We start from the raw sequence: 13,751 nt of genomic DNA on the forward strand, positions 1-13,751 counted from the left end.
TGGGGTATGCATTAGACGAAAAAAAAGAAGAAAAAGAAGAATAATACGCCCAGAAAAGAGGCGAAAAGGAGAAAAACGTAAAAAAACGTGAAAAAAAAGTAAGAGGAAGAGAAGGGAAAAAAAGGTGGAAATGGGTTTAAAAGTGATTTCGGCGGAGAAATATATATATATATATATATATATATATATATATATATATATGCGCACACACACACATAGATATAAACGTATTCTCCGTTGAGATATTGCAGCCGCTGCTGTGTCCAGGCCCAGGAGCCTTAGCACTGTGCTGTGATGTCACTCAATACCACTGACATCACTAGGTGTAAACAACATCTCTCCTTTGCTGTGTATGTGACTATGGAGCTGTTTGGTGATGTCGTCTATTACGGCCTTCATAGAAGCAACAGGAGATTGTTGCATCCATCTTGAACCCTCAGAACTACAGTGCTATGATGTCACTCACTTCCACAGGCCTTGCAGAGTGTAAACAACAACAACCCAGCTTTGTTGTGTATGTAACCATAGGGATTTGTGATGTCACCTAGAACCTTCACAGCAGCGACAGCTTTATGAGGAGCATCAGCACTGCTCTGCCTGAGCAGAACCATCACCGCCATAGGTTGTCAAATAACCCGGATTTAACCCACACAGGTAAGTCCAATGGGGTGCAGGCATGTCCTCTATGCTTACAGCTTCCCGTGGGTGTTGGTTTGATACCGTTTGGGGACAGCCAAGGAGGCATCTGCAGGCAACAAAGGTAGGTGTGTGCTTGTGTGTGTGTTTCCTATGCAGATCCTAAGCCCAGTGTCACATGCAAGTAGGAGGAGTAAGAAGGGTTCCTGGCAAATCCGGGTTATGGATTGCATTTAAAAAGGCCCCGTGGGAGTGCAATGGGCCCCTGTCTTGCTGCTTAGCAATAATGGTATGGGTTTAGGTTCTGCTGTGTGTACTGGTGGTTGACTGCCCCCCAGCCCAGAGTGTGCATGGAAAATTGTCTGGCAGCCTCCCTGACAGCAAGCAGTGATAGTGCCCATGAAGGGGACCTTGTTGGGCCCGCCCCTTTCACGGTTATCGCTTCTCGGCCTTTTGGCTAAGATCAAGTGTAGTATCTGTTCTTATCAGTTTAATATCTGATACGTCCCCTATCTGGGGACCATATATTAAATGGATTTTTGAGAACGGGGGCCGATTTCGAAGCTTGCTTCCGTCGCCCTATGCATTGACCCGATATGGCAGTATCTTCGGGTACAGTGCACCACCCCCTTACAGGGTTAAAAAGAAAGATTCCTACTTTCATTGCTACCTGCTTGCTGGCTAGCTAGCTAGCCAGCCCTGTGGGCCTTGCTGCTGCTGCAGCCAAAAAACAAAAGGTGGTGCTGCTGCTGCTTCTGCTGCTTCTGCTTCTGCTTGTGTCTGGCCCCTGTTGGAGCGTCCAGGCACAGGACTTCTGCTGCTGCTGACTAAATGGCCTCCTTAATTGGATCATTTGAGTAGCCAGCACACCTGTGCAGGTAGGGCATGACATGATAGGCAGCTGCCTTGATAGCGGGTGGGTGCTGAATGTTCCTAATTGACAAAATAAGATTAATGCTTATGAAGAAATATAAAATCTCATCCCTTCCCCAATATCGCGCCACACCCCTACCCCTTAATTCCCTGGTTGAACTTGATGGACATATGTCTTTTTTCGACCGTACTAACTATGTAACTATGTAACATAACATGGGGGGGGGGGGGGTCTCCTGGCTGTTCACACAGGTGTGTCATTGCTGTACATTGACCATGCATTGCTTCTGTGGTATTGCAAAGGCAAAGACAAATGCTTCCAGCCATCCATTGCACTAATGGATTGGTCATCAGCTGGCTGTCTATGTCCCGCATCAATATAGACCAAAGTACAGAGGGTTAGGCTATGCTATTGTGCACCTACCTGATGCATCAGAAGGTGCGAGGCCCTTGCTAAATTCTGTGCACAGACTTTGAGATCTATGCTTTAGACTGTATCTAAACCTGCTCCAACATGGACTGACATTCTGGCCTACTTTCAGCCGATGCGACTTGTCTGTCGCTGAACAGTCGCTTTTTATGTATTCAGCACCTATGTATAATGTTGTAAAAATGCTCTAGAAGCTAAAGTCGCAGAAATGTCACACATATTTGGCCTGCAACTTTCTGTGCGACAAATTCAGACAGGAAAAATCAGTATAAATCCTTAGAAAATTATCCCCCAGTGTCTCCATCTGCTGGCGGTATTGAATAAGCATTGCTGCACTGATGGGGTATGCATTAGACGAAAAAAAAGAAGAAAAAGAAGAATAATACGCCCAGAAAAGAGGCGAAAAGGAGAAAAACGTAAAAAAACGTGAAAAAAAAGTAAGAGGAAGAGAAGGGAAAAAAAGGTGGAAATGGGTTTAAAAGTGATTTCGGCGGAGAAATATATATATATATATATATATATATATATATATATATATATATATATATATATATGCGCACACACACACATAGATATAAACGTATTCTCCGTTGAGATATTGCAGCCGCTGCTGTGTCCAGGCCCAGGAGCCTTAGCACTGTGCTGTGATGTCACTCAATACCACTGACATCACTAGGTGTAAACAACATCTCTCCTTTGCTGTGTATGTGACTATGGAGCTGTTTGGTGATGTCGTCTATTACGGCCTTCATAGAAGCAACAGGAGATTGTTGCATCCATCTTGAACCCTCAGAACTACAGTGCTATGATGTCACTCACTTCCACAGGCCTTGCAGAGTGTAAACAACAACAACCCAGCTTTGTTGTGTATGTAACCATAGGGATTTGTGATGTCACCTAGAACCTTCACAGCAGCGACAGCTTTATGAGGAGCATCAGCACTGCTCTGCCTGAGCAGAACCATCACCGCCATAGGTTGTCAAATAACCCGGATTTAACCCACACAGGTAAGTCCAATGGGGTGCAGGCATGTCCTCTATGCTTACAGCTTCCCGTGGGTGTTGGTTTGATACTGTTTGGGGACAGCCAAGGAGGCATCTGCAGGCAACAAAGGTAGGTGTGTGCTTGTGTGTGTGTTTCCTATGCAGATCCTAAGCCCAGTGTCACATGCAAGTAGGAGGAGTAAGAAGGGTTCCTGGCAAATCCGGGTTATGGATTGCATTTAAAAAGGCCCCGTGGGAGTGCAATGGGCCCCTGTCTTGCTGCTTAGCAATAATGGTATGGGTTTAGGTTCTGCTGTGTGTACTGGTGGTTGACTGCCCCCCAGCCCAGAGTGTGCATGGAAAATTGTCTGGCAGCCTCCCTGACAGCAAGCAGTGATAGTGCCCATGAAGGGGACCTTGTTGGGCCCGCCCCTTTCACGGTTATCGCTTCTCGGCCTTTTGGCTAAGATCAAGTGTAGTATCTGTTCTTATCAGTTTAATATCTGATACGTCCCCTATCTGGGGACCATATATTAAATGGATTTTTGAGAACGGGGGCCGATTTCGAAGCTTGCTTCCGTCGCCCTATGCATTGACCCGATATGGCAGTATCTTCGGGTACAGTGCACCACCCCCTTACAGGGTTAAAAAGAAAGATTCCTACTTTCATTGCTACCTGCTTGCTGGCTAGCCAGCTAGCCAGCCCTGTGGGCCTTGCTGCTGCTGCAGCCAAAAAACAAAAGGTGGTGCTGCTGCTGCTTCTGCTGCTTCTGCTTCTGCTTGTGTCTGGCCTCTGTTGGAGCGTCCAGGCACAGGACTTCTGCTGCTGCTGACTAAATGGCCTCCTTAATTGGATCATTTGAGTAGCCAGCACACCTGTGCAGGTAGGACATGACATGATAGGCAGCTGCCTTGATAGCGGGTGGGTGCTGAATGTTCCTAATTGACAAAATAAGATTAATGCTTATGAAGAAATATAAAATCTCATCCCTTCCCCAATATCGCGCCACACCCCTACCCCTTAATTCCCTGGTTGAACTTGATGGACATATGTCTTTTTTCGACCGTACTAACTATGTAACTATGTAACATAACATGGGGGGGGGGGGGTCTCCTGGCTGTTCACACAGGTGTGTCATTGCTGTACATTGACCATGCATTGCTTCTGTGGTATTGCAAAGGCAAAGACAAATGCTTCCAGCCATCCATTGCACTAATGGATTGGTCATCAGCTGGCTGTCTATGTCCCGCATCAATATAGACCAAAGTACAGAGGGTTAGGCTATGCTATTGTGCACCTACCTGATGCATCAGAAGGTGCGAGGCCCTTGCTAAATTCTGTGCACAGACTTTGAGATCTATGCTTTAGACTGTATCTAAACCTGCTCCAACATGGACTGACATTCTGGCCTACTTTCAGCCGATGCGACTTGTCTGTCGCTGAACAGTCGCTTTTTATGTATTCAGCACCTATGTATAATGTTGTAAAAATGCTCTAGAAGCTAAAGTCGCAGAAATGTCACACATATTTGGCCTGCAACTTTCTGTGCGACAAATTCAGACAGGAAAAATCAGTATAAATCCTTAGAAAATTATCCCCCAGTGTCTCCATCTGCTGGCGGTATTGAATAAGCATTGCTGCACTGATGGGGTATGCATTAGACGAAAAAAAAGAAGAAAAAGAAGAATAATACGCCCAGAAAAGAGGCGAAAAGGAGAAAAACGTAAAAAAACGTGAAAAAAAAGTAAGAGGAAGAGAAGGGAAAAAAAGGTGGAAATGGGTTTAAAAGTGATTTCGGCGGAGAAATATATATATATATATATATATATATATATATATATATATATATATATATATATGCGCACACACACACATAGATATAAACGTATTCTCCGTTGAGATATTGCAGCCGCTGCTGTGTCCAGGCCCAGGAGCCTTAGCACTGTGCTGTGATGTCACTCAATACCACTGACATCACTAGGTGTAAACAACATCTCTCCTTTGCTGTGTATGTGACTATGGAGCTGTTTGGTGATGTCGTCTATTACGGCCTTCATAGAAGCAACAGGAGATTGTTGCATCCATCTTGAACCCTCAGAACTACAGTGCTATGATGTCACTCACTTCCACAGGCCTTGCAGAGTGTAAACAACAACAACCCAGCTTTGTTGTGTATGTAACCATAGGGATTTGTGATGTCACCTAGAACCTTCACAGCAGCGACAGCTTTATGAGGAGCATCAGCACTGCTCTGCCTGAGCAGAACCATCACCGCCATAGGTTGTCAAATAACCCGGATTTAACCCACACAGGTAAGTCCAATGGGGTGCAGGCATGTCCTCTATGCTTACAGCTTCCCGTGGGTGTTGGTTTGATACCGTTTGGGGACAGCCAAGGAGGCATCTGCAGGCAACAAAGGTAGGTGTGTGCTTGTGTGTGTGTTTCCTATGCAGATCCTAAGCCCAGTGTCACATGCAAGTAGGAGGAGTAAGAAGGGTTCCTGGCAAATCCGGGTTATGGATTGCATTTAAAAAGGCCCCGTGGGAGTGCAATGGGCCCCTGTCTTGCTGCTTAGCAATAATGGTATGGGTTTAGGTTCTGCTGTGTGTACTGGTGGTTGACTGCCCCCCAGCCCAGAGTGTGCATGGAAAATTGTCTGGCAGCCTCCCTGACAGCAAGCAGTGATAGTGCCCATGAAGGGGACCTTGTTGGGCCCGCCCCTTTCACGGTTATCGCTTCTCGGCCTTTTGGCTAAGATCAAGTGTAGTATCTGTTCTTATCAGTTTAATATCTGATACGTCCCCTATCTGGGGACCATATATTAAATGGATTTTTGAGAACGGGGGCCGATTTCGAAGCTTGCTTCCGTCGCCCTATGCATTGACCCGATATGGCAGTATCTTCGGGTACAGTGCACCACCCCCTTACAGGGTTAAAAAGAAAGATTCCTACTTTCATTGCTACCTGCTTGCTGGCTAGCCAGCTAGCCAGCCCTGTGGGCCTTGCTGCTGCTGCAGCCAAAAAACAAAAGGTGGTGCTGCTGCTGCTTCTGCTGCTTCTGCTTCTGCTTGTGTCTGGCCCCTTTTGGAGCGTCCAGGCACAGGACTTCTGCTGCTGCTGACTAAATGGCCTCCTTAATTGGATCATTTGAGTAGCCAGCACACCTGTGCAGGTAGGGCATGACATGATAGGCAGCTGCCTTGATAGCGGGTGGGTGCTGAATGTTCCTAATTGACAAAATAAGATTAATGCTTATGAAGAAATATAAAATCTCATCCCTTCCCCAATATCGCGCCACACCCCTACCCCTTAATTCCCTGGTTGAACTTGATGGACATATGTCTTTTTTCGACCGTACTAACTATGTAACTATGTAACATAACATGGGGGGGGGGGTCTCCTGGCTGTTCACACAGGTGTGTCATTGCTGTACATTGACCATGCATTGCTTCTGTGGTATTGCAAAGGCAAAGACAAATGCTTCCAGCCATCCATTGCACTAATGGATTGGTCATCAGCTGGCTGTCTATGTCCCGCATCAATATAGACCAAAGTACAGAGGGTTAGGCTATGCTATTGTGCACCTACCTGATGCATCAGAAGGTGCGAGGCCCTTGCTAAATTCTGTGCACAGACTTTGAGATCTATGCTTTAGACTGTATCTAAACCTGCTCCAACATGGACTGACATTCTGGCCTACTTTCAGCCGATGCGACTTGTCTGTCGCTGAACAGTCGCTTTTTATGTATTCAGCACCTATGTATAATGTTGTAAAAATGCTCTAGAAGCTAAAGTCGCAGAAATGTCACACATATTTGGCCTGCAACTTTCTGTGCGACAAATTCAGACAGGAAAAATCAGTATAAATCCTTAGAAAATTATCCCCCAGTGTCTCCATCTGCTGGCGGTATTGAATAAGCATTGCTGCACTGATGGGGTATGCATTAGACGAAAAAAAAGAAGAAAAAGAAGAATAATACGCCCAGAAAAGAGGCGAAAAGGAGAAAAACGTAAAAAAACGTGAAAAAAAAGTAAGAGGAAGAGAAGGGAAAAAAAGGTGGAAATGGGTTTAAAAGTGATTTCGGCGGAGAAATATATATATATATATATATATATATATATATATGCGCACACACACACATAGATATAAACGTATTCTCCGTTGAGATATTGCAGCCGCTGCTGTGTCCAGGCCCAGGAGCCTTAGCACTGTGCTGTGATGTCACTCAATACCACTGACATCACTAGGTGTAAACAACATCTCTCCTTTGCTGTGTATGTGACTATGGAGCTGTTTGGTGATGTCGTCTATTACGGCCTTCATAGAAGCAACAGGAGATTGTTGCATCCATCTTGAACCCTCAGAACTACAGTGCTATGATGTCACTCACTTCCACAGGCCTTGCAGAGTGTAAACAACAACAACCCAGCTTTGTTGTGTATGTAACCATAGGGATTTGTGATGTCACCTAGAACCTTCACAGCAGCGACAGCTTTATGAGGAGCATCAGCACTGCTCTGCCTGAGCAGAACCATCACCGCCATAGGTTGTCAAATAACCCGGATTTAACCCACACAGGTAAGTCCAATGGGGTGCAGGCATGTCCTCTATGCTTACAGCTTCCCGTGGGTGTTGGTTTGATACCGTTTGGGGACAGCCAAGGAGGCATCTGCAGGCAACAAAGGTAGGTGTGTGCTTGTGTGTGTGTTTCCTATGCAGATCCTAAGCCCAGTGTCACATGCAAGTAGGAGGAGTAAGAAGGGTTCCTGGCAAATCCAGGTTATGGATTGCATTTAAAAAGGCCCCGTGGGAGTGCAATGGGCCCCTGTCTTGCTGCTTAGCAATAATGGTATGGGTTTAGGTTCTGCTGTGTGTACTGGTGGTTGACTGCCCCCCAGCCCAGAGTGTGCATGGAAAATTGTCTGGCAGCCTCCCTGACAGCAAGCAGTGATAGTGCCCATGAAGGGGACCTTGTTGGGCCCGCCCCTTTCACGGTTATCGCTTCTCGGCCTTTTGGCTAAGATCAAGTGTAGTATCTGTTCTTATCAGTTTAATATCTGATACGTCCCCTATCTGGGGACCATATATTAAATGGATTTTTGAGAACGGGGGCCGATTTCGAAGCTTGCTTCCGTCGCCCTATGCATTGACCCGATATGGCAGTATCTTCGGGTACAGTGCACCACCCCCTTACAGGGTTAAAAAGAAAGATTCCTACTTTCATTGCTACCTGCTTGCTGGCTAGCCAGCTAGCCAGCCCTGTGGGCCTTGCTGCTGCTGCAGCCAAAAAACAAAAGGTGGTGCTGCTGCTGCTTCTGCTGCTTCTGCTTCTGCTTGTGTCTGGCCCCTGTTGGAGCGTCCAGGCACAGGACTTCTGCTGCTGCTGACTAAATGGCCTCCTTAATTGGATCATTTGAGTAGCCAGCACACCTGTGCAGGTAGGGCATGACATGATAGGCAGCTGCCTTGATAGCGGGTGGGTGCTGAATGTTCCTAATTGACAAAATAAGATTAATGCTTATGAAGAAATATAAAATCTCATCCCTTCCCCAATATCGCGCCACACCCCTACCCCTTAATTCCCTGGTTGAACTTGATGGACATATGTCTTTTTTCGACCGTACTAACTATGTAACTATGTAACATAACATGGGGGGGGGGTCTCCTGGCTGTTCACACAGGTGTGTCATTGCTGTACATTGACCATGCATTGCTTCTGTGGTATTGCAAAGGCAAAGACAAATGCTTCCAGCCATCCATTGCACTAATGGATTGGTCATCAGCTGGCTGTCTATGTCCCGCATCAATATAGACCAAAGTACAGAGGGTTAGGCTATGCTATTGTGCACCTACCTGATGCATCAGAAGGTGCGAGGCCCTTGCTAAATTCTGTGCACAGACTTTGAGATCTATGCTTTAGACTGTATCTAAACCTGCTCCAACATGGACTGACATTCTGGCCTACTTTCAGCCGATGCGACTTGTCTGTCGCTGAACAGTCGCTTTTTATGTATTCAGCACCTATGTATAATGTTGTAAAAATGCTCTAGAAGCTAAAGTCGCAGAAATGTCACACATATTTGGCCTGCAACTTTCTGTGCGACAAATTCAGACAGGAAAAATCAGTATAAATCCTTAGAAAATTATCCCCCAGTGTCTCCATCTGCTGGCGGTATTGAATAAGCATTGCTGCACTGATGGGGTATGCATTAGACGAAAAAAAAGAAGAAAAAGAAGAATAATACGCCCAGAAAAGAGGCGAAAAGGAGAAAAACGTAAAAAAACGTGAAAAAAAAGTAAGAGGAAGAGAAGGGAAAAAAAGGTGGAAATGGGTTTAAAAGTGATTTCGGCGGAGAAATATATATATATATATATATATATATATATATATATATATATATATATGCGCACACACACACATAGATATAAACGTATTCTCCGTTGAGATATTGCAGCCACTGCTGTGTCCAGGCCCAGGAGCCTTAGCACTGTGCTGTGATGTCACTCAATACCACTGACATCACTAGGTGTAAACAACATCTCTCCTTTGCTGTGTATGTGACTATGGAGCTGTTTGGTGATGTCGTCTATTACGGCCTTCATAGAAGCAACAGGAGATTGTTGCATCCATCTTGAACCCTCAGAACTACAGTGCTATGATGTCACTCACTTCCACAGGCCTTGCAGAGTGTAAACAACAACAACCCAGCTTTGTTGTGTATGTAACCATAGGGATTTGTGATGTCACCTAGAACCTTCACAGCAGCGACAGCTTTATGAGGAGCATCAGCACTGCTCTGCCTGAGCAGAACCATCACCGCCATAGGTTGTCAAATAACCCGGATTTAACCCACACAGGTAAGTCCAATGGGGTGCAGGCATGTCCTCTATGCTTACAGCTTCCCGTGGGTGTTGGTTTGATACCGTTTGGGGACAGCCAAGGAGGCATCTGCAGGCAACAAAGGTAGGTGTGTGCTTGTGTGTGTGTTTCCTATGCAGATCCTTAGCCCAGTGTCACATGCAAGTAGGAGGAGTAAGAAGGGTTCCTGGCAAATCCGGGTTATGGATTGCATTTAAAAAGGCCCCGTGGGAGTGCAATGGGCCCCTGTCTTGCTGCTTAGCAATAATGGTATGGGTTTAGGTTCTGCTGTGTGTACTGGTGGTTGACTGCCCCCCAGCCCAGAGTGTGCATGGAAAATTGTCTGGCAGCCTCCCTGACAGCAAGCAGTGATAGTGCCCATGAAGGGGACCTTGTTGGGCCCGCCCCTTTCACGGTTATCGCTTCTCGGCCTTTTGGCTAAGATCAAGTGTAGTATCTGTTCTTATCAGTTTAATATCTGATACGTCCCCTATCTGGGGACCATATATTAAATGGATTTTTGAGAACGGGGGCCGATTTCGAAGCTTGCTTCCGTCGCCCTATGCATTGACCCGATATGGCAGTATCTTCGGGTACAGTGCACCACCCCCTTACAGGGTTAAAAAGAAAGATTCCTACTTTCATTGCTACCTGCTTGCTGGCTAGCCAGCTAGCCAGCCCTGTGGGCCTTGCTGCTGCTGCAGCCAAAAAACAAAAGGTGGTGCTGCTGCTGCTTCTGCTGCTTCTGCTTCTGCTTGTGTCTGGCCCCTGTTGGAGCGTCCAGGCACAGGACTTCTGCTGCTGCTGACTAAATGGCCTCCTTAATTGGATCATTTGAGTAGCCAGCACACCTGTGCAGGTAGGGCATGACATGATAGGCAGCTGCCTTGATAGCGGGTGGGTGCTGAATGTTCCTAATTGACAAAATAAGATTAATGCTTATGAAGAAATATAAAATCTCATCCCTTCCCCAATATCGCGCCACACCCCTACCCCTTAATTCCCTGGTTGAACTTGATGGACATATGTCTTTTTTCGACCGTACTAACTATGTAACTATGTAACATAACATGGGGGGGGGGGTCTCCTGGCTGTTCACACAGGTGTGTCATTGCTGTACATTGACCATGCATTGCTTCTGTGGTATTGCAAAGGCAAAGACAAATGCTTCCAGCCATCCATTGCACTAATGGATTGGTCATCAGCTGGCTGTCTATGTCCCGCATCAATATAGACCAAAGTACAGAGGGTTAGGCTATGCTATTGTGCACCTACCTGATGCATCAGAAGGTGCGAGGCCCTTGCTAAATTCTGTGCACAGACTTTGAGATCTATGCTTTAGACTGTATCTAAACCTGCTCCAACATGGACTGACATTCTGGCCTACTTTCAGCCGATGCGACTTGTCTGTCGCTGAACAGTCGCTTTTTATGTATTCAGCACCTATGTATAATGTTGTAAAAATGCTCTAGAAGCTAAAGTCGCAGAAATGTCACACATATTTGGCCTGCAACTTTCTGTGCGACAAATTCAGACAGGAAAAATCAGTATAAATCCTTAGAAAATTATCCCCCAGTGTCTCCATCTGCTGGCGGTATTGAATAAGCATTGCTGCACTGATGGGGTATGCATTAGACGAAAAAAAAGAAGAAAAAGAAGAATAATACGCCCAGAAAAGAGGCGAAAAGGAGAAAAACGTAAAAAAACGTGAAAAAAAAGTAAGAGGAAGAGAAGGGAAAAAAAGGTGGAAATGGGTTTAAAAGTGATTTCGGCGGAGAAATATATATATATATATATATATATATATATATATATATATATATATGCGCACACACACACATAGATATAAACGTATTCTCCGTTGAGATATTGCAGCCGCTGCTGTGTCCAGGCCCAGGAGCCTTAGCACTGTGCTGTGATGTCACTCAATACCACTGACATCACTAGGTGTAAACAACATCTCTCCTTTGCTGTGTATGTGACTATGGAGCTGTTTGGTGATGTCGTCTATTACGGCCTTCATAGAAGCAACAGGAGATTGTTGCATCCATCTTGAACCCTCAGAACTACAGTGCTATGATGTCACTCACTTCCACAGGCCTTGCAGAGTGTAAACAACAACAACCCAGCTTTGTTGTGTATGTAACCATAGGGATTTGTGATGTCACCTAGAACCTTCACAGCAGCGACAGCTTTATGAGGAGCATCAGCACTGCTCTGCCTGAGCAGAACCATCACCGCCATAGGTTGTCAAATAACCCGGATTTAACCCACACAGGTAAGTCCAATGGGGTGCAGGCATGTCCTCTATGCTTACAGCTTCCCGTGGGTGTTGGTTTGATACCGTTTGGGGACAGCCAAGGAGGCATCTGCAGGCAACAAAGGTAGGTGTGTGCTTGTGTGTGTGTTTCCTATGCAGATCCTAAGCCCAGTGTCACATGCAAGTAGGAGGAGTAAGAAGGGTTCCTGGCAAATCCGGGTTATGGATTGCATTTAAAAAGGCCCCGTGGGAGTGCAATGGGCCCCTGTCTTGCTGCTTAGCAATAATGGTATGGGTTTAGGTTCTGCTGTGTGTACTGGTGGTTGACTGCCCCCCAGCCCAGAGTGTGCATGGAAAATTGTCTGGCAGCCTCCCTGACAGCAAGCAGTGATAGTGCCCATGAAGGGGACCTTGTTGGGCCCGCCCCTTTCACGGTTATCGCTTCTCGGCCTTTTGGCTAAGATCAAGTGTAGTATCTGTTCTTATCAGTTTAATATCTGATACGTCCCCTATCTGGGGACCATATATTAAATGGATTTTTGAGAACGGGGGCCGATTTCGAAGCTTGCTTCCGTCGCCCTATGCATTGACCCGATATGGCAGTATCTTCGGGTACAGTGCACCACCCCCTTACAGGGTTAAAAAGAAAGATTCCTACTTTCATTGCTACCTGCTTGCTGGCTAGCCAGCTAGCCAGCCCTGTGGGCCTTGCTGCTGCTGCAGCCAAAAAACAAAAGGTGGTGCTGCTGCTGCTTCTGCTGCTTCTGCTTCTGCTTGTGTCTGGCCCCTGTTGGAGCGTCCAGGCACAGGACTTCTGCTGCTGCTGACTAAATGGCCTCCTTAATTGGATCATTTGAGTAGCCAGCACACCTGTGCAGGTAGGGCATGACATGATAGGCAGCTGCCTTGATAGCGGGTGGGTGCTGAATGTTCCTAATTGACAAAATAAGATTAATGCTTATGAAGAAATATAAAATCTCATCCCTTCCCCAATATCGCGCCACACCCCTACCCCTTAATTCCCTGGTTGAACTTGATGGACATATGTCTTTTTTCGACCGTACTAACTATGTAACTATGTAACATAACATGGGGGGGGGGGGTCTCCTGGCTGTTCACACAGGTGTGTCATTGCTGTACATTGACCATGCATTGCTTCTGTGGTATTGCAAAGGCAAAGACAAATGCTTCCAGCCATCCATTGCACTAATGGATTGGTCATCAGCTGGCTGTCTATGTCCCGCATCAATATAGACCAAAGTACAGAGGGTTAGGCTATGCTATTGTGCACCTACCTGATGCATCAGAAGGTGCGAGGCCCTTGCTAAATTCTGTGCACAGACTTTGAGATCTATGCTTTAGACTGTATCTAAACCTGCTCCAACATGGACTGACATTCTGGCCTACTTTCAGCCGATGCGACTTGTCTGTCGCTGAACAGTCGCTTTTTATGTATTCAGCACCTATGTATAATGTTGTAAAAATGCTCTAGAAGCTAAAGTCGCAGAAATGTCACACATATTTGGCCTGCAACTTTCTGTGCGACAAATTCAGACAGGAAAAATCAGTATAAATCCTTAGAAAATTATCCCCCAGTGTCTCCATCTGCTGGCGGTATTGAATAAGCATTGCTGCACTGATGGGGTATGCATTAGACGAAAAAAAAGAAGAAAAAGAAGAATAATACGCCCAGAAAAGAGGCGAAAAG

General features: G+C 45.9%; 6 non-coding genes across 6 annotated transcripts; all 6 read left to right on the plus strand.

Annotated features, from left to right (window-relative positions):
- The first annotated feature begins 1,073 nt into the window (after positions 1-1,073).
- On the plus strand, positions 1,074-1,264 carry LOC130302213 (U2 spliceosomal RNA). Its single transcript, XR_008852504.1, has one exon. It is a non-coding gene; the product is annotated as a U2 spliceosomal RNA (small nuclear RNA).
- A 2,101-nt stretch (positions 1,265-3,365) lies between these two features.
- LOC130302214 (U2 spliceosomal RNA) lies at positions 3,366-3,556 on the plus strand. Its single transcript, XR_008852505.1, has one exon. It is a non-coding gene; the product is annotated as a U2 spliceosomal RNA (small nuclear RNA).
- Positions 3,557-5,654: 2,098 nt separating this feature from the next.
- Positions 5,655-5,845, plus strand: LOC130302216 (U2 spliceosomal RNA). The gene has a single exon (XR_008852507.1). It is a non-coding gene; the product is annotated as a U2 spliceosomal RNA (small nuclear RNA).
- Positions 5,846-7,921: 2,076 nt separating this feature from the next.
- LOC130302217 (U2 spliceosomal RNA) lies at positions 7,922-8,112 on the plus strand. Its single transcript, XR_008852508.1, has one exon. It is a non-coding gene; the product is annotated as a U2 spliceosomal RNA (small nuclear RNA).
- A 2,089-nt stretch (positions 8,113-10,201) lies between these two features.
- On the plus strand, positions 10,202-10,392 carry LOC130302218 (U2 spliceosomal RNA). Its single transcript, XR_008852509.1, has one exon. It is a non-coding gene; the product is annotated as a U2 spliceosomal RNA (small nuclear RNA).
- A 2,088-nt stretch (positions 10,393-12,480) lies between these two features.
- Positions 12,481-12,671, plus strand: LOC130302219 (U2 spliceosomal RNA). The gene has a single exon (XR_008852510.1). It is a non-coding gene; the product is annotated as a U2 spliceosomal RNA (small nuclear RNA).
- Positions 12,672-13,751: the final 1,080 nt, after the last annotated feature.

This window comes from Hyla sarda, unplaced genomic scaffold (assembly GCF_029499605.1).
Source record: "Hyla sarda isolate aHylSar1 unplaced genomic scaffold, aHylSar1.hap1 scaffold_1156, whole genome shotgun sequence".
Taxonomy (NCBI): domain Eukaryota; kingdom Metazoa; phylum Chordata; class Amphibia; order Anura; family Hylidae; genus Hyla; species Hyla sarda.